The sequence below is a fragment of the Myotis nattereri genome (genome assembly GCF_964212035.1).
Source record: "Myotis nattereri genome assembly, chromosome: 1".
Lineage (NCBI taxonomy): Eukaryota > Metazoa > Chordata > Mammalia > Chiroptera > Vespertilionidae > Myotis > Myotis nattereri.
This window is the reverse complement of record NC_138075.1, coordinates 158,822,326-158,846,357: the sequence shown is the minus strand read 5'-3', so window position 1 is coordinate 158,846,357 and position 24,032 is coordinate 158,822,326. Positions and strand designations below refer to the sequence as shown.

Genomic DNA, 24,032 nt, shown 5'->3' with positions numbered 1-24,032 from the left:
TTTTTATTTTGATGTAGTCCCATTTGTTTATTTTCTTCTTAGTTTCCAGTGCCCTAGTAGCTGTATTAGTAAAGATATTGCTATGACAAATGTCTGCTATTTTGCTACCCATGGCTTCTTCTAAGATATTTATGATTTCCCATCTTATGTTTAAGTCCTTAGTCCATTTTGAGTTTAGTTTTGTGTATGGTGTAAATTGGTGGTCTAGTTTCATTTTTTTGCATGTGTCTGTCCACTTTTTCCAACACCATTTATTGGTGAGACTGTCTTGACTCAATTATATGCTCTTGCCTACTTTGTCAAATATTAATTGAACATAATGGCTTGGGTCAATTTATGGGTTCTCTGTTCTGTTCCATTGGTCTATATGTCTGTTCTTATGCAAGTACCAGGCAGTTTCGAGAACAGTGCCTTTGTAGTATAGCTTAATATCTGGTATTGTGATCCCTCCGACTTTGTTCTTCTTTCTCAAGATTGCTATGGCTCTTCAGGGGCTTTATTCCAGATGAATTTTTGACATGACCCCAGGGCTATCGCATCCAGAACCATTGGACTGTGAGGGGTGTTGACCCCTTGGACACAAAGCAGGTAGTCCAGGGCCAGAAAGAGAGCCAAATGGGGAGACAAAGAAAAGAAGGACTCGCCAGAAAATGAACTAAATAAAATGGAGGCATGCAATATGTCAGAAAAGGAATTCAGAATTAGGGTCATACTGTTTATAAACCAGATGGATGAGAAAATCAGCAATGTATGTAAGAATCAGGAGGACATAAAGAGTGATATAGCTACAATAAAAACCACTATGAAATCTTTAGACAGTAGACTAGGGAAGTGGAGGACCAAATTATCGAATTAGAAAACAGGGAAGCAAAACTCACCCAATCTGAACTGCAATTGCAGAAAAAAAATCAAGACAGGAGGAGAACTTGAAGGAGCTTTGGGACAACATGAAACAAAGCAACATATGCATCATAGGGGCGCTGGTATGAAAAGAAGAGGAGCAAGGTTTAGAAAACCTATTTGAAGATATAATGTCAGAAAAATTCCCTGATTTAGGGAAGAAAAAAAGTACACAAGCAAGGAGAGTCCCAAAGAAGGTGAACCCAAAAGACCCACACCAGACACATCATAATTAAAATGGCAAATGTTAATGACAAAGAGAGAATATTAAAGGCTGCAAGAGAGAGACAGAAAGTTACCTACAAGGGATCTCCCATTAAATTATCAAATGATTTCTCAACAGAAACACATCAGGCAGGAAATAAATGGAAGGAAGTTATCAAAGTGATGCAAGGGACTGGATCCAAAAATACTCTATCCAGCAAGCTATCATTCAAAATTGAAGGGGAAATCAGTAGCTTCACAGATAAAAAAAAAAAAAAAAAAAAAAAAAGGCTAAGGAAGTTTATCACTACCAAGCCAGCAATGAAAGAAATGCTAAAGGGACTGTTTAAAAAGAAAAAAAAAGGGGGGGGAGGGGGAGAAAGAACACAGGCACAAAAAATAAAAATGACTACAAACAAATACCTATCAATAATAACTTTAAATGTAAATGGACTAAGTGCTTCAATCAAAAGGAGCTGAGTGGCTGAATGGATAAGAAAACATGACCCATATGTATGCAGTCTACAAGAGACCCACCTCAGAACAAGAGACTCACAGAGACTAAAAGTGAAGGGATAGAAAAATATATTTCAGGCAAATCAAAATGAAAAAATAATCAGGGTTTATTCCATTATTGATATGCAAGAGCATTACTCCTTCAGCGTAAATGGAAGAAAAGTTTTTCTCCTTTCCAAAATATTTTCCTTGAATGAGTGATTTGCATATGAGCACAAGTCTTATTATGCTTATCCTCCACTCTGAGAGCAGAGGCTGCAAAGAAATGGAGTCCTTAAAGCTGTGATACTAAATAAGGCTTAACCCAGAGGCTCCAATCTTCCAATTTCCTGTAGAGAATTGCTAAAAATTAACTAAATACTTGGTATTCTTTTAATAACATACTTCGTTAATATTCTATTTATTATTTGTTTTGACCTTCTATTACTACATATCTATCTGTACTAATAAAAGACCAGGAGACCTTCCGGACATCTTTCTGGACAAAGCCATGATGGTGGGGCCAAGACAGAGGCAGTTAGAGGTGATCAGGCTGGCAGGGGGTGTAGTTGGAGGTGAGCTGGTCAGCAGTGGGGGGGGGGGGCAGTTGGAGGTGAGCAGACCAGCAGGGGGAGCAGGTGGGGTGATCAGGCTGGAAGAGGGGGCAGTTGGGGTCAAGCAGGTTGGCAGAAGGGCAGATCTGGGAGAGCTGGCTGGCGTGGGGTTGGGGGTAGTTGGAGGAAAGCAGGCCAGAAGGGAGGGCAGTTGTGGGTGAACAGGCCGGCGAAGAGCAGTTGGGGTGAGCTGGCTGGCAGTGGGGGCAGTTGGAGGCGATCAGGCCAGAAGGGGGATCAGTTGGGGGAGAGCTCACTGGCAGGGGGGAGTTGGAGGTGAGCGGGCCAGCGGGGGGACAGTTGGGAGGAGTCAGGCTGGCAGGGGGGCACTTGGAGGTGAGGCTGGCAGGAGGGGCAGTTGGGGGTGAGAAGACTGGCAGGGGAGCAGTCAGGGGTGATCAGGCTGGCAGAGGGGGCAGTTGGGGGCAAGCAGGCCAGCAAGGGGGGGGGCAGTTAGGGGTGATCAGGCTGGCAGGCAGAGTGGTTAGGGGTGATCAGGCAGGCAGGCAGGTGAGTGGTTAAGAGCCAGCAGTCCCGGACTGTGAGAGAGATGTCCCACTGCTGGTTTAGGCATGATCAGGTCCCAACTGGCCCCCTGCCAGCCTGCTAAACTGGCAGTTGGACATCCCCTGAGGGGTCCCAGATTGGAGAGGGTACAGGCTGGGCTGAGGGACACCCTCCCTCCCATGCACAAATTTTGTGCACTGGGCCACTAAAATATCCTATTTAATAATAGACAAACATGGTAATTAACCATACCTCTGACATGCTTCCCATTGGCTAATCAGGGCTATATGCAAATTAACTGCCAACCAAGATGGCGGCCGGCAGCCAGGCAGCTGAAGCGAACAGGAGGCTTGCTTGCTCCAGTGAAGGAGGAAGCCAAGGTTCCCCGCCTGCCGCTGCTGGGCTCTGAGCTTGCACTCTAAGAAACAATGTTGCAATTATAGAAGCTAAACCAGCCGTGGGCAAACTACGGCTCTTGGGCCGGATCCGGCCCGTTTGGCTGTTCTATCCAGCCCGCAGAGCCGAAAGAGCGGAGGGTTCTCTTGCTCTACCCTCTGCTCCTTCACCAGCATCATTATTAACATGTATTAGTTCACACAAACACTCCATCCATGCTTTTGTTCCGGCCCTCCGGACTAGTTTAAGAACCCATTGTGGCCCTTGAGTCAAAAAGTTTGCCCACCCCTGAGCTAAACAAACCCCATGCTTTCAGCCAGCCGGCAGAGCTGGAGTTGCAACAGTGTTTCAATTATAGAAGCCAAACAAACCCAGATACCTGCCTTCAGCAGCCGAGGCCTCAGAGCTGGAGCCGAGCCTCAGAGCTAAAGCCAGCTCTCAGCTCCAGTGACAGCCATAGAAGGAAAATAAATCCCAGAATTAAAAAAAAGAAAAAAAGGAGCGGTTGGGAGCTTCAGTTATCTGCCAGCCTGAAAATGGCCCTCAGCCCCTCACCCAGACTGGCCAGGCATCCCAGTGGGGACCCTCACCCTGAAGGGGGTGTGACCAGCTGCAAACAGCCATCATCCCCTCATCCAGGCTGGCCAGGCAACCAAGCGGGACCCCCACCCTGATCCAGGACACCCTTCAGGGAAAACCAGCCGGCCCCCACCCGTGCACCAGGCCTCTATCCTATATAGTAAAAGGATAATATGCCTCCCAGCACTGGGATCAGCGGAGCCGCAAGGCCTCCTGGCCTCTGGAGCAGCATGACAGGGGGCAGTGCCCAAACCCCCTGATTGCTCTGTGGCTCTGTGTGTGAAAGGGGGCGGGGACACAACCTTCCTATCCACCCTGCTCTGTTTGTGACAGGGGAAGGCAGCCCAACCCCCCCAATGACCCTGCCCTGAGTGTGACAGGGGGGAGTGCCCCAACCCCCTGATTGGCCCTGCTTCTATGTGTGACAGTGGGCAGTGCCCCAACTCCCCTATCGGCCCTGCTCTGCGTGACAGGGGGCAGCGCCCCAACCCCCTGATCGGCCCTGCTCTGTGCATGATGGGGGGGGACACCGCAACCTCCCCATTGACCCTGCCTTGAGTGTGACGAGGGCGGCGCCCCAACCCCCCAATCGGCCCTACCCTGAGCGTGACTGGGGGTGGCATCACAACCTCCTGGTCCGCCTGCTCTGTGCATGACAGGGGGCAGTGCCCCAACTCCCCAGTCGACCCTGCTCTGAGCCCGACCAGGGGCTGCACCTAGGGATTGGGCCTGCCCTCTGCCACCTGGGAGCAGGCCTAAGCCAGCAGGTCGTTATCTCCTGAGGGGTCTCAGACTGTGAGAGGGCACAAGTGGGGCTGAGGGACACACCCCCCCGCCAGTGCACAAATTTTTGTGCACCAGGCCTCTAGTGTATATATAAATTCCTAAGCAACCATTACAAACAAGAGACCAGAATGACTGGTTGACCAGTTGCTATGATGCACACTGACCACCAGGGGGGCAGACGCTCAATGTAGGAGCTGCCCCTGGTAGTCAGTGTGCTCCCACATCCAATCTCCCATGGCTGGCCAGCCAGTGGTGTCAGCCCCCATCCTGGTAACTATTGCCTCCTCTCCCTACCCCACTGGGGCCTTCAGCCCAGGCTGGGACTGGTAACCGGGAGTGGGTGGTGGTAGACGCGGCCTCTTTCTCAGTGGTGTTGAGGGCCGGCTCTTTCCTTGGTGCCAATGGCCAACCTCCCAAGCCCTGTTCCTCTCCCCAGCCAGCAGGCCCCTATTGCTCTGCCGCCCGCCTGCTGTGGTTGCCTTGTGAAGGTGAGGGAAGGAGGAGAGGAGGCAAGAAACCAACCGTGAGGTGGTATGGCGCCGGTGTCAACATGCTGCATCCATTCCTTCTGTGCCCGGTTTGGAAACCTTTGCCTCCTCTTCCAATCCCACTGGGGCCTTTGGGCCCCACACTGGGACAGGGAACTGGGAGTGGGTGGCAGTGGATGTGACCCCTTTCCTAGGGCGGCCAAGGACCTGCTTCCTTCTCAGGGCTGGAGGCCAAACTCCTGTGCCTTGTCCCTTCCCCTGGCCGGCAGGCCCTGATTGGCCCGGACTTGATTGACCAGATTGCTGGCCAGGACTAGGGACCCCACCCATGCACGAATTCATGCACCGGGCCTCTAGTATATTACATCAGACACTATCTTAGTCCATTGAGGCTACTAAAGAGAATATCATAGACTGGCTGGCTTATAAACAACAGAAATTTATTTCTCACAGTTATGGAGGCTGAAAATTCAAGATTAAGGCTCTGACAGATTCCTATCTGATGGGAGCCTGCTTCCAGGTTCATAGAATAATATATTCATTATGTCCTTACCTTGTGGAAAGGGCCCAGGGACTCTGTAGTATCTCTATTATAAGGGCACTAATCCCACCATGAGGATTCCAAACTGATGATATAATAACCTCCCAAATGCCCAACCTCCTAATACCATCATACTGGAGGTTAAGTTTCAACCTGTGAATTTTGAGGGGACACAAACATTAATTCTATAGGATGAAAGAGACAAGATAGAAATAGTTAGCTTTTCTCCCTCTCTCAAAGAAACAACAATATAAAACCATATTTTCATTTGGTTGAATAATCATAAAATAGAAAATACATATGTAATTTTAAAGATTTTTCTATTCTCTCTTTTTTCTTACAAAAAAAAAGCAATGCTAGAAAGAAAAGTACATTCCAAATTGATTAATGAACATAGCCTTTGAATGATGGATTAGAAAATGTATTGCACTCAATCCATAAAAAAGTATAATGGTAGGAAATAAATTTGCTCAATACCAAGGTTTTCAATTATTATCAAATAAAACATTTCCCTCATGTCTTTTACTATTAAAGTCAAGGAAGGCATAAGTGCCCTGTTTATGATGATTCAGAGTGAGTACAGAAGATTCATGGTGGCTGGTTTTATTCAAATTTATCATTGAGTATTAAAAAACAATTTTGAAAACCAATGTTTTATTTCTTATTATATGTCAGTACAAACAAACCATCATGAATTTTTTTGTTAATCCTCTCCCGAGGATATTTTTCCACTGATTTTTAGAGAGAGTGGAAGGGAGGGGGAGAGACAGAGAGAGATATATATACATTGATGTGAGAGTGACACATCAATTGGCTGCCTCCCTCATGCACCTGACCCTCAACCTCAGGGATTGAGCCTGCAATCCAGGTATGTGCCCTTGTTCAAAATCAAACCCATGACTCTTCAGTTCGTGGACTGACTTTCTATCCACTAGCCAAACCAGCTATAGCCAAACCATCATGATTTTTAAAAGCTCAAGCATTCACTATAAATAGCCATTCTTCACATATTTTGATTTTACTATTTTTTAGAGAGTTAACTCTAATTTTGCTGACTAAGGGCATACCAGTTGAGAATAATGACAGGCACATAATTACCACTCAAAATTATTTTCCTTTGAGTTAGATTTACTCTTATGCTATAAATACATTTTTTGACCTTTAGTATTTGAAAAAAACATTTTATCTCTACAGAATTTATCATCTGTCTCAGTTAGGATTATTTACTTGTCTGTTTCACTAAGTGCTAAACAAGTTAGATGAAATCGAGAGGGAGAACAAAATGGGTTTTATATTATTTCTCAAGTAATAAATACCACTGATAAAATATCATGAAACTTTATTTTTTCTAATTATTTAGTGTACCAGATTTTCTATCAGATAAATTATTTACTGGACTTTAAAAAATTGCAACCAAATTGCATGATTGAAAGTTTAATGCTGCTCATTTCTACTTCATATAGCCTACCAAGCTCCCTTCCTATTTTATTGCTCTTTTCCTGTCTTTGTTTCTTATTTTTTAACTTATACATCATTAGATCATTTTTTTTTAGTTTTTTTTTTAAAGAAGTTTATTTATTTATTTTTTTTTATATATATTTTATTGATTTTTTACAGAGAGGAAGGGAGAGAGATAGAGAGTCAGAAACATTGATGAGAGAGAAACATCGATCAGCTGCCTCCTGCACATCCCCTACTGGGGATGTGCCCACAACCCAGGTACATGCCCTTGACCAGAATCGAACCTGGGACCTTTCAGTCCACAAGCCGACGCTCTATCCACTGAGCCAAACCGGTTTCGGCTTTTTTTTAGTTTTTTAAAAGTCCCTGTCTACTCCAATGATTTAGAGTTCTGTAGGTAATACCATGCTTCTTTAAACCCAACCAGCAGTTGTCTTATTTGCTTATGGCAATTCAATGATATCCTAATATATAAAAACCGTGAGTCCGTCATAACCAGAGGCTCAACAAACCAGAAGTCAGTCCTGTAGTCAGCACTGGGTCCCCGTGGTGACCCAGCACTGACAGCTATGGCAGTGGGCGTGGTGATCCAGGACTGACTGCTGAGGGGGCTACAGATCAGGCCTGGAGAGAGGCCTGAAGAGAGAAGCAGGGTCTGATCCATAGCCTCTGTGGCATCTGTTGATCAGCACTTGCCTCTCTCTTTTTCTCCCGGTCTCGCCAGCAGCCATGCCTCCATTTCTCTCCAGGCCTCCACCAGGGCTGCTGATTAGCCCCACCTTTCTGATCAGGCCTCATTGATAGGCCCAGTGATGCTGACTGGCATAGAAACTGACCAATCAGAACCAAATCTGGGTGAAGCGTGAGGAGCCAATGGCTGCATAGGAGGCAGAGATTTTGATGCTTACTGGCATGGAAACCGACCAATCAGAACCAAATTGGCTAGCAGAGGAGGGCAGTTGCGGGGGGGATCGGGCCTTCAGGGGAGGGCAGTTGGGGATGTGATCAAACTGGCAGCGGAGGACAATTGGGGGCGATTGGGTTGGCAGGGGAGCAGTTGGGTGTTAATCAGGCTAGCAGGGGAGCGGTTAGTGGGTGATCAGGCTGGCAGGCAGAAGTCGTTACAAGCCAGCAGTCCCAGAGTGTGAGAGGGATATCTGACTGCCGATATCCTAAACCAGCAGTTGGACATCCCCCGAGGGTTCCCAGATTGGAAGGCTGCAGGCTGGGCTGAGGGACATCCCACCAGTGCATGAATTTTGTGTACCGGGCCTCTAGTGTTATTATAATACTAGAGGCCTGGTGCACGAAATTTGTGCAATGGGGGGCCCTCAGCCTGGCCTGCACCTTCTCGCAGTACGGGACCCCTTGCTCCTTATCGCCTGCCTGATCGCTGCTTCTTACTGCTTGGCTAGCTGCTCCTTAGCGCTGCCGCAGAGGTGAGAGAGGCTCCTGCCATCACCACTGTGCTCACCAACCATGAGCCTGGCTTCTGGCTGAGTGGCGCTCCCACTGTGGGAGTGCATTGACCATCAGGGGGAAGCTCCTGCATTGAGCGTCTGCCCCCTAGTGGTCAGTGAGCATCATGGTGACCAGTCGTTCTGGTCATTCCACTGTAATGTCCATTTAGACTTTCATCATATAGATAGAAGCATAAAATAGTAAAATGTTTAAAAGACAATTTTTGTTATTATGTCAGCTCTTCAAATGCATATTTACATGGACATGTTACTCACTGTTCCATTGCCTTGATGTTTGGGGCATTTAAAAAAAAAATAGTAACAAACAGCAGTGATAAATTTCAATGGTTTTCTGGGGAGAAGCATTTCAGAGAGGCACTGTCCTTGGAAACCATTCAATTCATTCTTATCAAAAACACAAGAACAGGGTACAATGTTTTTTGTGTTATATAGCAATAGAGGTACAATTACAATGTGAGGATAAGATGGTAAGGAAGGCAGATGTGTCTAGTGGAATCACATTGCTCAGTGACCAGAGCTATAGTTCATAACATTTACAGGTCTTATTTTAACCAATCACCACATCAAAGAATCTCAGTTCCACCATGATAAAAACCTAAGCTTTTGCTTTTCCTTTTTTAAAATGTTAACACAATTTTATATTTATGTGATTTTTGTTAATGCCTCACTAATGACTTTGTAAATTCCGTCATACCTGGTTTATTTTTATGTACTATTACCAGTACTTGCTCTATAACTGGAGAATCACTGTCAAGAAATATATTGTGTCCTAAGGACGGAATATCTTAAACTCCACTTTGATTATGCCAACTGATCAAACAGCTAGCAAAGCCTTGAGAAAGGAGATTTAAACAGGATCGCAAGAGGAATTAATTCAATGTGGGGAAACAGGGGCCATCACAGATTGGTGCACCAAAAGCAAAGTGTGAAAGATTAAAAGCATAATTTAGGTTTTCCTAACTAGAGACCATTGTATTGTAATGAGCAGTCCAAATACAAAGAGACAGATAGATAAAGTAGGCACATTAATAGTAATAACTAGCAGTAACTATAGCAGCAGTGATTGTGAAAGTGGAAAGCCCTAGGCATTAGAAATCTGATGCTCATAAGGGCACAGAGAATCTCTGTACATTCTATAGACAGGATCATTCTGGAAACCATATGGGAAGAAGACAGCTGACAGGATGGGGACAGGCAGAACCCAAGGAGGCCAGAAAAAGAACAAAAGCTAACTCACCCACTCAGAGTGACAGATTCTATAAATCTTTAGAATTGGTAACAGGCAGTCCATTGGAGGCATAATTTGAATTTCTTTTGAGTTCAAATTTAGATTTTAGTAAGACTATACACACCTACATAGTATTGATTTATTTTTTATCTATCCCTCTGCCAAATACAGTTTTAACAATTTTGATTTATGAGTTAGAAAATTAATAATTAAACTCAGATGGATTTAGCTGATTACCTGGTGATGATATAGGAACTTGGGCAGGTTCTGCTTTAATGGAATCCTCAGGCGGCAGTCACAGGCACCTGTTAATAGCTGAAATAGGGAATTTGGGGGGGTGGGGGGGAGACTATAATGTTTCTTGTCTTATGTTGCTAGAGATACATGCACACAGAGCAGCTTTTTCCCCCTTCAAATATTTGTTATTTCATGGGAGAACCATAGTACACACACACACACACACACACACACACACACACGACCTTGTCTACATCATTACTCATTGGAAGCATTTCTTCTCCCTTAGTTTGTGCTCCTCTTCACAAGAGAAAAAACAAAACAAAACCAAAACAACAACAATAAAAACACAGGCAGAATAAAGTAACATTGTTTGTCAATCTCTTTCTAAATTTGGAATCAGTCCAAAAAACCCAGGAGGAAGTTCAACTCAGCCACAGTTAATCTGCAGAAAATCCACCTCACGTGACCTGCCTCTATCTCCATCACTACTAATCTTTTCATGTATTCTTTATAAAGAATCCATTGAACTTTAATTAATATGAAGATTCAGGTTTCCATCTGATTTAAATGTGATTGGCGTCATGCTGCTTCTAAAAGCAGAACAAAGTGCAAGCATGGTGAAAGTAAAACTTTAAACCTGCTGCCTGCCACAGCTGTGTTTTCTCATCGCCAAATCCTCTCTAGTATTTCCATGATGCGTGACAGTAACACATCAATAGCATTTTGTGGGAATCTTGATGTCCATACCTATAAACAGGGACATACTTGAAGAATTCCTATACACAGGAACGACATGATTCAATATCTGTCAAATGAATCAGTTGTCTTTAGTTCAAGCTAAAAATGGCTGAAGTTTCACAGTAACTATGTATATGTTTCCCAAAGAGTCAAGGGGGTAAGGAGGATAGTTAGAAGTGGACACACACACACCTACATCATTTTGCCCTTTGCACACATGCACATTTCTGCTCGTATTCCGCGAACTGTGTAAAGTAGACACAAATGTGTTCTTGGAAGGGAGCAGAGTAGCACAAGGCACCTTTCTCTCAGTTCCCAGTCATTAGCATTCTGCTTGTCATGGACCAGGCTGCTCTCATGTTTATGCATTCTGCGTATCCATGTGTATGGGGTATGCGTCCTGATGGTGCATAGCGCCTTTTGCAAGGGCTGATCGTAATCCTACACCCTGCTTCCTCCATAGAATGTAGTATACTGTCATAGCAATGTGCAAAGGCCTAAAGAGTGACTACGAGAGCAAAATTCACACATTGTTCATTTCTATAAAATATCCTTGGCATTGCATTTCAAAATGTAGTCTGTTAAAAAAATTATTGAACATCCCTCCCTTTCTCTGCAGTTATGGACCCCCTTCATGACCGGTTGGCCTTCTTTCTCACATGTCTTCTCACAAGCAATTCCTGGCCAAGAAAGGGAAGCAGGATTTTGCATTTCTTCTCATGGATTTTTATGAAAAACGGGTGATAAAATCAAGTACAATTCAGAAATAGACATTGGAGAAGAGCCAAGGTAGGTCCATAAGGAATGGTTCATATGTTTATGCTGCATCAAGGTCATTAACATCTTGTTATACCAAATTGAAACAGCCACCACTATCTGAATATGTGTTACTGAGAAAATAATGGCTTTTTAATTTATTTCAAAGCCTCTTTGTTGGTAGACTGGTTCAGTAATAAATATGTGAGATATTTTGCTTGAAAAAGAAATAAAATTTAAAATTAAGAAATGTTTTAATTCTGTCTATTGTTCCTGGTCAGCTTAGTTCTATGTACATCTATCGTTATTTCCCAGTATTGCAAATTGTGAAAAGTATAGGTCATCTCTTACCAAGCAATGTGATTATAGAGATTCTAATTTAAATTTAAACATTCTTAAGAAGGTGTCTCTTATAAAAAAAATTTGAAATTCTAGTTAATTTACTTAAAATTTGAGGCATTTTAACTTATTTTCAGTTTCATATAATTTTTCCAGTAAAGTCTGATAAGTACAAAAAGGACACTTTTACATATATGTATACACATATACAAACCTATATACACATGTATAAAACCATCCTATCTAATAATAGCCAAAAATGATAATTGACCGTACCTTTGCTACGCCTCCCATAGGCTAATCAGCGAGATATACAAATTAACCGCCAACAAAGATGGCAGCTAATTTGCATACTGCAGGCAGGGTGGGACAGTGTGAGCCGCCAGCACCAGCTGCCATCCAGGCCCCGTGAGTGACACCAGAAGCCACTTGCTTGCCGCCCGGGACTGGATCTGGCCCCAGCTGCAGGCACGCTGGCCCCACAAGCCCCAGGAGCAACCATATATGGCAGTAACTCTATCAGTAAGCACTCTGAAAGTCAGTGGCATAAATGCACCAATTAAAAGACAGATTATGAGGGTGAAACAAAAACAAAACCCACTTTAAATATAAGGACACATATAGATTAAAAGTAAATGAATGAAGCTGCAGCCTGTTTTCCTCAGTGGATAGAGCATTAGCCCTTGGACTGAAGGGTCCCCGGTTCGATTCCAGTCAAGGGCATGTACCTCAGTTGCTGGCTTGATCCCCAGTCCCTATCAGAGCATGTGCAGGAGGCAACCAATTAATGTGTCTCTCCCTTTCCCTTCACTCTCTCTAAAATTCAATGGAAAAATATCATTGGGTGAAGATTAACCAAAACAAAGTAAATGGAGTAAGTAACATTAAAGAGATTATAAGAAAAATATATTCCAAATTTTGTTAGTTGTATAATGGTTATGTTTAAATTATTAACACCTAATAAATTGGGTGAAGGGTACATATAATATGCTGTAGTATTTTATAGTTTTTTTACATGTATGAGATTATTTCAAATTAAAATATTAGAAACTTAAAAATTAATAAAATATTAATTGAAATGTATCAGCATTACATGAAAAATCTCCTAATTGCTTCTAGCATAATTTATTAAATTGTGCTAAAACTTACAAGGGTTCAATTAAAACATATCTTAATTCTAAATGATATGATAGAAAATATATAATAGTGCAGTTATAAGCACTTATCTGAAAATAAAAATTTAAAGAGAATGGCCAGTTGCTATGATGTGCACTGGCCACCAGGGGGCAGACGCTCAATGCAGGAGCTGCCCCCTAGTGGTCATTGCACTTCCATATGGGGAGTGCCACTCAGCCAGAAGCTGGCTCATGGCTGGCCAGCGCAGAGGTGGTGGCAGGAGCCTCTCCCACCTCCATGGCAGCACTAAGAATGTCCAACTAATGGTTTAGGCCCAATTCCTTGGGGGCCTAAGCCTTTAGTCGGACATCCCCTGAGGGGTCCCTGGCTGCCAGAAGGATGTTTGACTGCAAGCTTAGGCCTGATCCCCCGGGGAGTGGGTCTAAGTTAACAGGTGGTCATCCCCCAAGGGGTCCCAGGCAAGTGGGCGCAGGCCGGGATGAAGGACCCCCCACCCCCCACCGGTCCTCTAGTAGTTAAATAAGTGGAATTTAAATAGTTTGATTTTAATGTAATCTCTTTTTGTGCAGATATCTATTCCTTATTTTTTATTTTATTTTTTGAAATCACCACTAATCCCCCTACACCCTCTTCCAACTGACCCCACCTCCCTCCCCCAGCAGTCACCACACTGTTGTCCATGTCCAGGAGTTATTTCTCTCTTTTTATCTTTTTTGCTCAATCCCTCCACCCCACCCCTGCCCCCAATTGTCAGCGTGCTCTCTTGAGTCTGTCTCAATTTTGCTTCTTAGTTCAGTTTGTTCATTAGATTCCACATATGAGTGAAGTCATGCAGTACTTGTCTTTCTATGATTAGCTTATTCACTTAGCATAATACTCTTCAGGTCCATCTATACCAGGGGTCCTCAAACTACGGCCCGTGGGCCACATGCAAATACAAATATTGTATTTGTTCCAGTTTTGTTTTTTTACTTCAAAATAAGTTATGTGCTGTGTGCATAGGAATTTGTTCATAGTTTTTTTTAAACTATAGTCCAGCCCTCCAACGGTCTGAGGGACAGTGAACTGGCCCCCTGTTTAAAAAGTTTGAGGACCCTTGCCGAAACTGGTTTGGCTCAGTGGATAGAGCGTCGGCCTGCGGACTGAGAGGTCCCGGGTTCGATTCCGGTCAAGGGCATGTACCTGGGTTGCGGGCGCATCCCCAGTGGGAGATGTGCAGGAGGCAGCTAATCGATGTTTCTCTCTCATCGATGTTTCTAGCTCTCTATCTCTCTCCTTTCCTCTCTGTAAAAAATCAATAAAATATATTTAAAAAAAAAAAGTTTGAGGACCCTTGATCTATACTGTCACAAAGGGTAAAATTTTCTCCTTTTTACTGATGAGTAGTATTCCATGTGTAAATGTACCATAGCTTTTTTATCCACTCACCTACTGAAAGGCACTTGGGCTGCTTCCCAATCTTGGCTATTGTAAATGATGCTGCAATGAACATAGCAGTACATATATTGTTTTGAATTAGTGTTTTGGAATTCTTTGGATATATTCCCAGAAATGGAATTGCTGGGTCATAAGGCAGATCCACTTTTAATTTTTTGAGGAAATCTGTACTACTTCCCACAGTAGCTGCACCAATCAGCATTCCCACCACAGTGCACTAGGGTTCCCTTTTCTCCACATCCTCACCAACACTTGTTGTTTGATGATTTATTGGTGACAACCATTTTGACAGGTGTGAGGTGATATCTCATAGTGGTTTTAATTTGTATTTCTCTGATGATTAGTGATGTTGAGCATCTTTTCATATGTCTATTGGCCATCCGTATGTCCTCTTGGATAAGTTACTACTCAGGTCCTTTGCCCATTTTTTTAATTGGATTGTTTGGTTTTTTGGTGTTGAGTTTTATTAGTTCTTTATACATTTTTTATATTAAGCCCTTATCAGATGTATTGGCAAATATGTACTCCCATTGAGTGGGTTGTCTTTTCATTCTGTTGATAGTTTCCTTTGCTATGCAAAAACTTTTTAGTTTGATGTAGTCCCATTTGAGGTTTTTCTTTTTTTCCCCCTTGCCCAAGTAGATACATCAGAAAAAAATGTTGCTATGAGAAATGTTTGAGATTTTACTGCCTATATTTTCTTCTAGAATTTTTATGGTTTTGAGTCTAACATTTAAGTTTATAATCCATTTGAGTTTATTCTTATGTGAGGTGTAAGAAAGTAGCCTAGTTTCATATTTTTGCATATATCTGTCCAATTTTCCCAACACTATTTATTAAATAGACTGTATTTATCCCATTGTATTTTTTGCCTCTTTTACCAAATATTAATTGACTATAAAGTCATGGGCTTGTTTCTGGTGTCTATTCTGTTCCATTGATCTGTCTGTTTGTATGCCAGTACCATGCTGTTTAAATTACTGTGGCCGTGTAGTACAGTTTATTAGGTTGAATGATTCCTCCAAACTTGCTTTTTTCTCAAAACTGCTATTGCTATTTGGGGTCTTTTGTATTTCCATATACATTTTTGGGGTATTTGATCTAGTTCTGTGAAATATGCCAGTGGAATCTTGATAGGAATTGCATTGGATCTATAGATTGCTTTGGGTAGTATGGACATTTTAATGATATTAATTCTTCCTATCCATGCACACAGATATGTTTCCACTTATTTGTATCTTCTTCAATTTCTTTCTTCAGTGTATTATAATTTTCTCAGTACAGGCCTTTTACATCCTTGGTAAGTTTATTCTTATGTATTTTATCCTTTTTGAAGCAATTATAAATGGGATTACTTTTTTTGTTTTACTTTCTGGTAGTTCATTATTATTTTTTAAACAATACAACTGATTTCTGGATATTTATTTTGTATCCTGCTGCTTAGCTTAATTCATTTATCAATCAGAGTAGTTTTTGATAGAATCTTTAGGGTTCTCTCTGTACAGTATCATGTTACCTGCAAACTTCTTCTTGTCTGATTGCTGTGGCTAGTATTTCCAGTGCTATCCTATCCTATATAATAAAAGCCCAGTGACCATAATAGCAGAACAACCAGAATGACCACTTGACCAGTCACTATGAGGTGCACTGACCACCTTTTGGTCCCTTTCCCCAGCCCGCAGGCTCCTATTGCCAATGGCAAATGGGAACCGGGGTGGGTGGCGGGGGATATGGGTGGCACCAGGCCAAGGCCCCCACCCTGCCATTCGCCCACATACAGAGGGCAACCCGTGGCCAGGAGGGGGCTGGCAAGCAGGCAGCAATGGCCGACCTCTTGTCCCTCCCCCTCCCCCGCCTGCAGGCTCCTATCACCAGATGGCAAATAGGGAACCAGGGTGGGTGGTGGCAAGATGGCCCTGATCACAGGCTAGGCCTAGGGACTATACCTGTGCACGATTTCATGCGCCAGGCCTCTAGTGTTCAATAATAGTGGTGAAAGCAGATATTCCTGTCTTGGTACCAGTCTTAAGGGGAATGCTTATAGTTTTTGCCCATCAAGTATGGTGATGGCTGTGGTTTTTGTTATATATGGCCTTTATTACATTGGGGTATATTTCCTTTATTCCCACTTTTCTGAGAGTTTTTATCATAAATGGGTGCTGGATTTTATCAAATGCTTTTTCTGCATCTATTGATATGATCATGTAGTTTTTATCCTTCATTTTGTTTACATGGTGCATCACATTTACTGATGTGCGGATATTGCACAAACCTTGCCTCCCTGAAAGAATTCCCACTTGATCATTGTGTATGATCTTTTTAAGTTATTACTGGATTTGGTTTGCTAATTTTTATTGAGGATTTTAGTATCTATATTCATCAGGGATATTGACCTATAATTTTCTTTCTTTGTTAAATAAGTGGCACGCAAATAGTAGACTCTTTATCTGGTTTTGAAAATAGGATGATGTTAGTGTCATCAAGTGAGCATGGGAGTCTTCCTCTTGAATTTGTTGGAATAGTTTAAGAATATAGATGTTAGTTCTTTGAAAACTTGGTAAAATTCATCTGTGAAGCCATGTGGGCCAGGGCTTTTGTTTGATGGGAGTTTTATTTTATTACTGTTTCAATTTCACAAGTTGTAATCTGTCTATTCAGATTTTCTTATTCTTCCTGATTCAGTTTTGGGAGACTGTATGTTTCTAGGAATTTATCCAATTGAATCCAGGTTATTCCATTTGTTGGCATATAGTTGTTCATAATATTTTGTTACAATCTTTTGTATTTTTTTAGTATCATTTGTTACTTCTCTTTCATTTCTGATTTTATTTATTTGAATCCTCTTTTTAAAAAAATCCTCACCCAAGGATATGTTTAGTAATTTTAGGGAGAGAGAAAGGGGATGAGTGAGAGAGATAAAGAAATATTGATGTGAGTGAGAAACATTGATTGGTTGTCGCCCATTCATGCCTGAATGGGGATCTAACCTGCAAGGTAAGTATGTGCTCTGACAGGGATGTGAACCCATACCTTTTTGGTGCATGGGACGATGCTACAATCAGCTAAGGTTTCTGAATAGGGAAGATCCTCTCTCTCCTCTCTTCTCTTCTCTTCTCTTCTCTTCTCTTCTCTTCTCTTCTCTTCTCTTCTCTTCTCTTCTCTTCTCTTCTCTTCTCTCTCTCTCTCTCTCTCTCTCTCTCTCTCTCTCTCTCTCTCTCACACACACACACACACCTTTGATGAGTTAAAGTTTTGTCGATCTTGTTTATCTTTTCAAAGAACCAGCTCTTGGTTTCATTTAACTTTAGCATTTTTTTAATACTCTATTTTGTTTATTTCTGTTCTGATGTTTATTATTTCTTTCCTTCTACTCACTTGGAGCTTTGTTTTTTTGTTCTAAGTTCCTTTAAGTGCAAAATTAGATTGGATATTTGAGCTTTACCTTATTTCTTGATATAGGCCTCTAATGCTATAAATTTCTGTCTTACGAGTGCTTTTTCTGTGTCCCACAGATTTTGGGTTGTTGTATGTTCACTTTCCTTTGTTTTCTGGTAGTTGTGATTTCTTTTTTGATCTCATTGTTAACCCATTCATTGTTTAGTAACTTATTATATAGACTCAATATTTTGCTGTGTTTTCAGCTTTCTTCTTGTGATTTATTTCTACTTTCATAGAATTATGTTAAGAGAAGATGCTTGGTATGATTTAATTCTTTTGAAATTTACTGAGACTTATTTATGTTTGACTATGTGGTCCAACTTAGAAAATATTCCATGTGTGCTTGAAAAGAATACATATTCTGCTTCTTTGGAGTGAAATGATCTGAAGATATCAAATCAATCCATTTGATCTCTTGTGTCATTTAAGACCACTGTCTACTTTATGATTTTCTTCCTGGAAGATCTACCCATTGACATAAATGGGATAGTAAAATCTCTACCATGACTGAAATACAGTCAATCTCTCACTTTATGTCCATCAAGATTTGCATGACCTATTTAGGTGCTCCTATGTTGGGTGCATACATGTTTATAAGGATTATATACTGTTGTTGGATTGCTTTCTTTGCCGTTGTAGTTTCCTTTTTTTTTTGTCTCTTACTATAGCCTAGGTTATAAAGTCTATTTTGTCACATATAAGTATTGCTAACCCAGCTTTTTTTCCCCATTTGCATGAAGTTTATTTTTCCATCCCTTTACTTTTAGTTTATGTGTATCTTTCATTCTGACTTGGGTCTCTTGAAGACAGTATATCTGTGGATCTTGTTTTATATCCATTCAGCAATCCTCTGTCTTTTGATTGGAGCATTTAAGCCACTTACATTTAAAGTGATTATTGATAGGTTTGTATTTATTGCCATTTTATTTTTTTAACTATGTTCCTCTGTTCTTTTTCTCCTTCTCCTTCTCCTTCTCCTTGAAGCAAACATTGCTTCAGGGGAACCCTGCTCACGGGGAACATCCAACAGTTGAGATATCCTTCCAAAACTTCAGTTCCATCTATGAGAGTTTGGACAGCTCTCTTGAACTTCTGCATTTCCTACCAGTCTCCATGTGGTTTCTTCTGTAAGTCCTTTGTTATAATTCTTCTCTCCAACTAATCTTCAATTGGTTATTTAGAATTATTTTTCTGTAATTTAGTTATAATTCCGGTTTGGTCCTGAGGGGGGTTTGTGTAGATTCCATTTACTCTGCCATCATCTTGGATCTCCTTAATGTAATACCATTTGAAGAAATATAGTTCCAGGGATGGGACAGAAAAAGAGCTGATGACCATCATTGTTCTTGATTAGCTTGGGTCTTAAATTAAAAAGGTCCAGCGTGCTTCTACATTTTTACATACTTGTTTTGGTAAGTTCTGGGACATTTAAATTGAAGTGTGTCTCATTTAACCCTGCATTTCTATTGAAGGATTCAAGACCTGCAAAAGCATGGGGATAATTTGGGATGCTGGGATAGCAGACAATTCTCCATGACTCTTTGGCAGTTGCATGTCTCACAGATAGAGGTGCTATCAGCTTTTGTTCTGCATTACTATTCAAGAATCCATGTATGCTAAACATATTTGAAAACTAGGGATGGTATCTCTCTCCAGAGCAAAGGGCAGACATAGTTACTGTTTAGTGTAATAAAGTTAACGTATCTCACAGGGGAAAATGTCAGGCAGGCTTATTGCTCATTATAAAAGATTCGTGTTCTCTAAACTCCGGTTTTCTTTTCCTTGTGTACAGTTATTACCTAGCTCTTTTTGTGATGCCATGTGAGAATTAACATGTGGGGAAGTGGAACAAGAAATACTGATGCTCTGACTCTGCAATGACTGTTAGTAATAAATTTTCCTTTGTTTCTGACCCAGAAATCTTGTGTCTTACACCAATATCCTTAAAAATGTGTCAGGCTAAAGCAGTGGTCGGCAAACTCATTAGTCAAGACAGCCAAATATCAACAGTACAACAATTGAAATTTCTTTTGAGAGCCAAATTTTTTAAACTTAAAGTATATAGGTAGGTACATTGTTATTAACTTAATTAGGGTACTCCTAAGCTGGTCTTTGCTAAGAACGTCCTCAATCTGATTGAGGTACGTTCGCTGAGGTCAACCCCTCCCAGCTCTCCCATCCACACTCGTCTTGTATACTTGTTTCAGATTGATGGGTGTGGATGGGAGAGTTGGAAGGGGTCAACCTCAGGGAATGTACCTCAAAACAATGTACCTCCCCCGCGCTGCATATCCCGTGGCCCGCCTGTGCTGCATCTCCTATTGCTTGACCGACCGACACCCCCCTACTTCTTCTAACACCACTTCTTCAAAATAGACCCACCCAGGCCGAAAACCGACTTCTGCGCATGGGCCACGAAGTTTCAATCGCACTGTACGTGTGCACCCGCACGTGGTATTTCGTGGAAGAGCCACACTCAAGGGGCCAAAGAGCCGCATGTGGCTCACGAGCCACGGTTTGCCGACCACTGGGCTAAAGTATGCACTTGCAATTAGAGTAAAATGCCAGGACCTTTATTGTTATTGACAGCTAGGTATTCGGGCTAGTAGGAATGCTGATTCCCTATTTGTTATAGTTTCATTTTCATGAATATCAAATAACAGAAATATTTTATTTGGACTGATCAGTAAGCCTATGTTTTAGACCAGAAATTAATAACTATCACCTCCCACCCCCTCCATAGGCCAAATCTGGCTTGGCATCTGTTTTTGTAAACATGGTTTTGTTTGAAAACAACCATGCACATCACTTACATGTTGTTTATGGCTTCTTTTACACTACATCAGGACTGAGTAGCTGCAATTGTATGGACTGCAAAGGCTAAAATATTTACTATCTGGCTCTTTAGAGAAAACAATTGCTGGCTTTTATTATATAGAAAAATAAGGCAACCAAATATTCAGGATACCATTAGTTGATTTAGGAATATTTAGGGTAGAAAGATAAAATAGAAATTGTATGATAGGACGACAGGGAGCTTGACAGTTAACCACAGACAAACTCACTGACTGTATACACTACACTTGTGTAATGTACTCAACAAATATGCAAGACATAATCACATAACCTAATTCTTCAAGACCCAGCTCAATTTCTAAGCCTATTCTGATTTTATATTGGGAAATTTATTTTTTCTCCTCAGAGCTCCCTTAACACTTTATCTTAAACATCTTCTATAACCAATTTTCTGCCTTATGTTATGTTTACATACACATGATTTCTCTTGCTAGACTATATATTTCTTAGGGAGGAATCCATATTAAAAATAGATTAACAAACTGTTACTTCCATGATCCAACTTTAGGGATAATGATTCACCTTTATGGACCTATACATTGACTTTAGCAAATCCCCTTTCCTTTTTTTAAAAAGTAGGAATCATTAAAAGGTTTTTCTTTTCCTTCTGTAAGTTTAAATAGCAAACTATGTCCTTAAACTGAAAAAATTAATTATGTTTCAAAGTACTGTCTTTGTGGAAGATTTCATTTTCCAATTATACTTCTAAAAGTCTAATTTCATTTCCTTAGTTGGTTTCAAATTAATAAAGTGTGGGGGTGACATAGAATGTAATCATTCCTGTTGGCAGGGTAAAGCACATACACACATGATTCTTTTTAAGAAGGTGATGCTAGAAAAGATACAACTCTGAGTTAGACATAACCAAATGTCAGAAATAGAAGAAGAGGGTGAGTCAATCAGTTGCCACAAATTTCATGTTACACAATCATGGTAGCAGGATTCAAGTAGGTATGAGTGGAGTGGCACAGGACTGTAGATCAACACACAGAAGCAAAGTCTTGGAGAAGGAAGATACATCAATATGTCAGAGGGGTTACTGAAATGAGTCACTAGGGGAGATGTTTCATGGATAGATGGCTTAATACTCTATAAGAAATTTAGGATGAATAATAACAATTAATAATAATAACAATAGCAATATTATTGAGTATTTGTTAAGAGCCAGGCACTTTGCTAAGCAATTTAAATGTATCTAATTGTCATAAACCTTCTAAAGCAAAGCTGATTGTTACCCTCATTATACAGATGAGGACATCTTGGTTTAAATAATGTTTAAGGTCAAGCAACTAGTAAGTGACAAGTGAAATTTAATTCAAGATAAAATCATCTCACTCCGGATCACTAACTTTTTAGTAATTATAGTCTACTGCCTTCAGATAGGCAAAGCTACTTTCCAGGAGGCCATCTGCTCCTATGAAGGAAAGCCTTAACTGCTGGAAGCCTCAGTAAGATGGGGTATTGAAATAAAGGGGTTAAGATACACAGTTTCAGGTATGATTATCATTTGAAGCTCATTTAGTCCCCTGAGACATGCCCTTTTGTTGTCAGTCCAACCATCAGGGAGAGGTTATTATTGCTCTCTAAACAACTCCACTTGCTGACAACAGCACCACATACACTGGTATTTACAGTTCAGATGTTCTTGCTTCCACAAATTGATTTCTGTGCCATTCACACTTGCAGGAAGAGTATTCTTGTCTCAAGCCACACCATTAACATATTTAACACTTTTGAATAAGAACAGGCAAAACTTGATCGAAGTCTTTAAGATGTGCTACTAATAATTTTTCAGGCAAATCTCATTATGTTTCAATGCTTTCAGAAGAGTTCAACTCTACAGTAATTATGACATATGCCAGCTGTTGGTCCAGAGCTCTAGGGTTTCAACAAATGCTGGAATCTCTTCAGAGAAACCCGCAGCTTGCAGTAGGACAAGAGGCATGGTGGGAGGAGAGTCAGAAAATAGCGCCCACCCTGGTTTTACTGTTTAATTCTTAGTCTCTTAGTTTCACTCTGACCTTAAGGAAGTGTAACTGAAAGAAAAGTAAAACTTGTATAGTCAATAGGATAGAAAAGTAAAAAAAAAAAAAAAAAAAAAAAAGTTGAGTGAACAGAGAGAGACGCTTAAAGTAGAAATTCAAGAATATTGAAGAAGTACACCTCTCACACAGGACAGAAATTAGAGAGTTTAAGGTGGAGTGATGTGTCGAGTCTCATGTGTTTGCCCAGACATTGAACTAAGAATAATCAGATACTAAGACAGTCCATATTGGATCACTGTTGGAACTCAGAACACATACCTGTAGACTGAAACTAGATTATTTTACTCTTACAGCCAAAGGCCACCATCAACTTCATGGAGAAGCGCAAAGCTGAAGGAACAAGACCGCATGTGTTTCTTTTTATCATATAGTGACAAGGTTTGTTTTTGGCTTTTCAGCTGCTCCTCACCAGCCTTCAAATTCTAATAGAAGGAAATTCTTTTAAAGGGAAGAGCAAAAGGAATATGCGTATTTTACAAGGCTTCCAGCACTTTGGATTTAAACAATATGGCATCAATATGAAATAAGTGATTGCATTTATTTCTGACAATTCTAACTAAACTACCTGTCACTTAAAGTTCAGAATTATGTCTTACTATTTTTTGCACTCTCCCTTAAAAACATCTATTACAGTCATTGGTATATCAGAGGAGCTTATTAAATATGTAATGAGTCAGTATCATGATTTTTATAAGTTGTACAGATTGATGTAGCTATAATAATAAATACTCATAAACTATATGCAATATAAAATTTCTTCTGATTTTTTCTACATCTACTATTCCATGTAATGACCACAAGACATACTCAGTTAACTGCATTCTATTATTTTCACATGATGCTGTTACCCTAGTAGGAAGTCAGTATGAGACCAATAAATGGATGTCAGCTCTGATCATGAAACTAGGCTGTTGCCATTTCTTTACTGGACTGTTGCCATTTCTCTATTGAAAACTAACTGTAGAGCCATAAATGGTGTTACAAAGTTGGCAAATTCATTTTGTTAATCAAACCGTGCATACCCAAACTAAATTTCACTTCCTCCTGAAACTGACTCTCCCACGTGTTACATACTTCAAGAGTACTGAAAATATCTGAGGAATACTTTGTAAAGTATACGATTGTTTAACCACTATGCTATACCCCTGAAAGTAATATAAAATAATATTGAATATAAACTATAATTGAAAAAATTTAAAAAGATTTTCTCTCAGTTTACAAGAGTGAAATCTCTAAGTCATCTGGGGCATCTGCCTCTTCTTTGCCATTCCATATCTATTCCATTCTAAATGTTGCGGAGTTCACCAGCATTAAGTGTTTTGAATCTACTACCTCCTTTTCATTTGCTCTGCCATCATTCTGATTT

General features: G+C 40.9%; 1 long non-coding RNA gene across 1 annotated transcript in view; it reads left to right on the top strand.

Annotated features, from left to right (window-relative positions):
- Positions 1-23,566, top strand: part of LOC308515004 — a 57,521-nt gene extending 33,955 nt beyond the window's left edge. The window contains exons 2-5 of the long non-coding RNA XR_013995631.1: positions 11,278-11,447; positions 18,750-18,892; positions 19,558-19,648; positions 22,960-23,566. This is a non-coding gene — a long non-coding RNA (uncharacterized lncRNA). The remainder of the gene's footprint in view (positions 1-11,277; positions 11,448-18,749; positions 18,893-19,557; positions 19,649-22,959) is intronic.
- Positions 23,567-24,032: the final 466 nt, after the last annotated feature.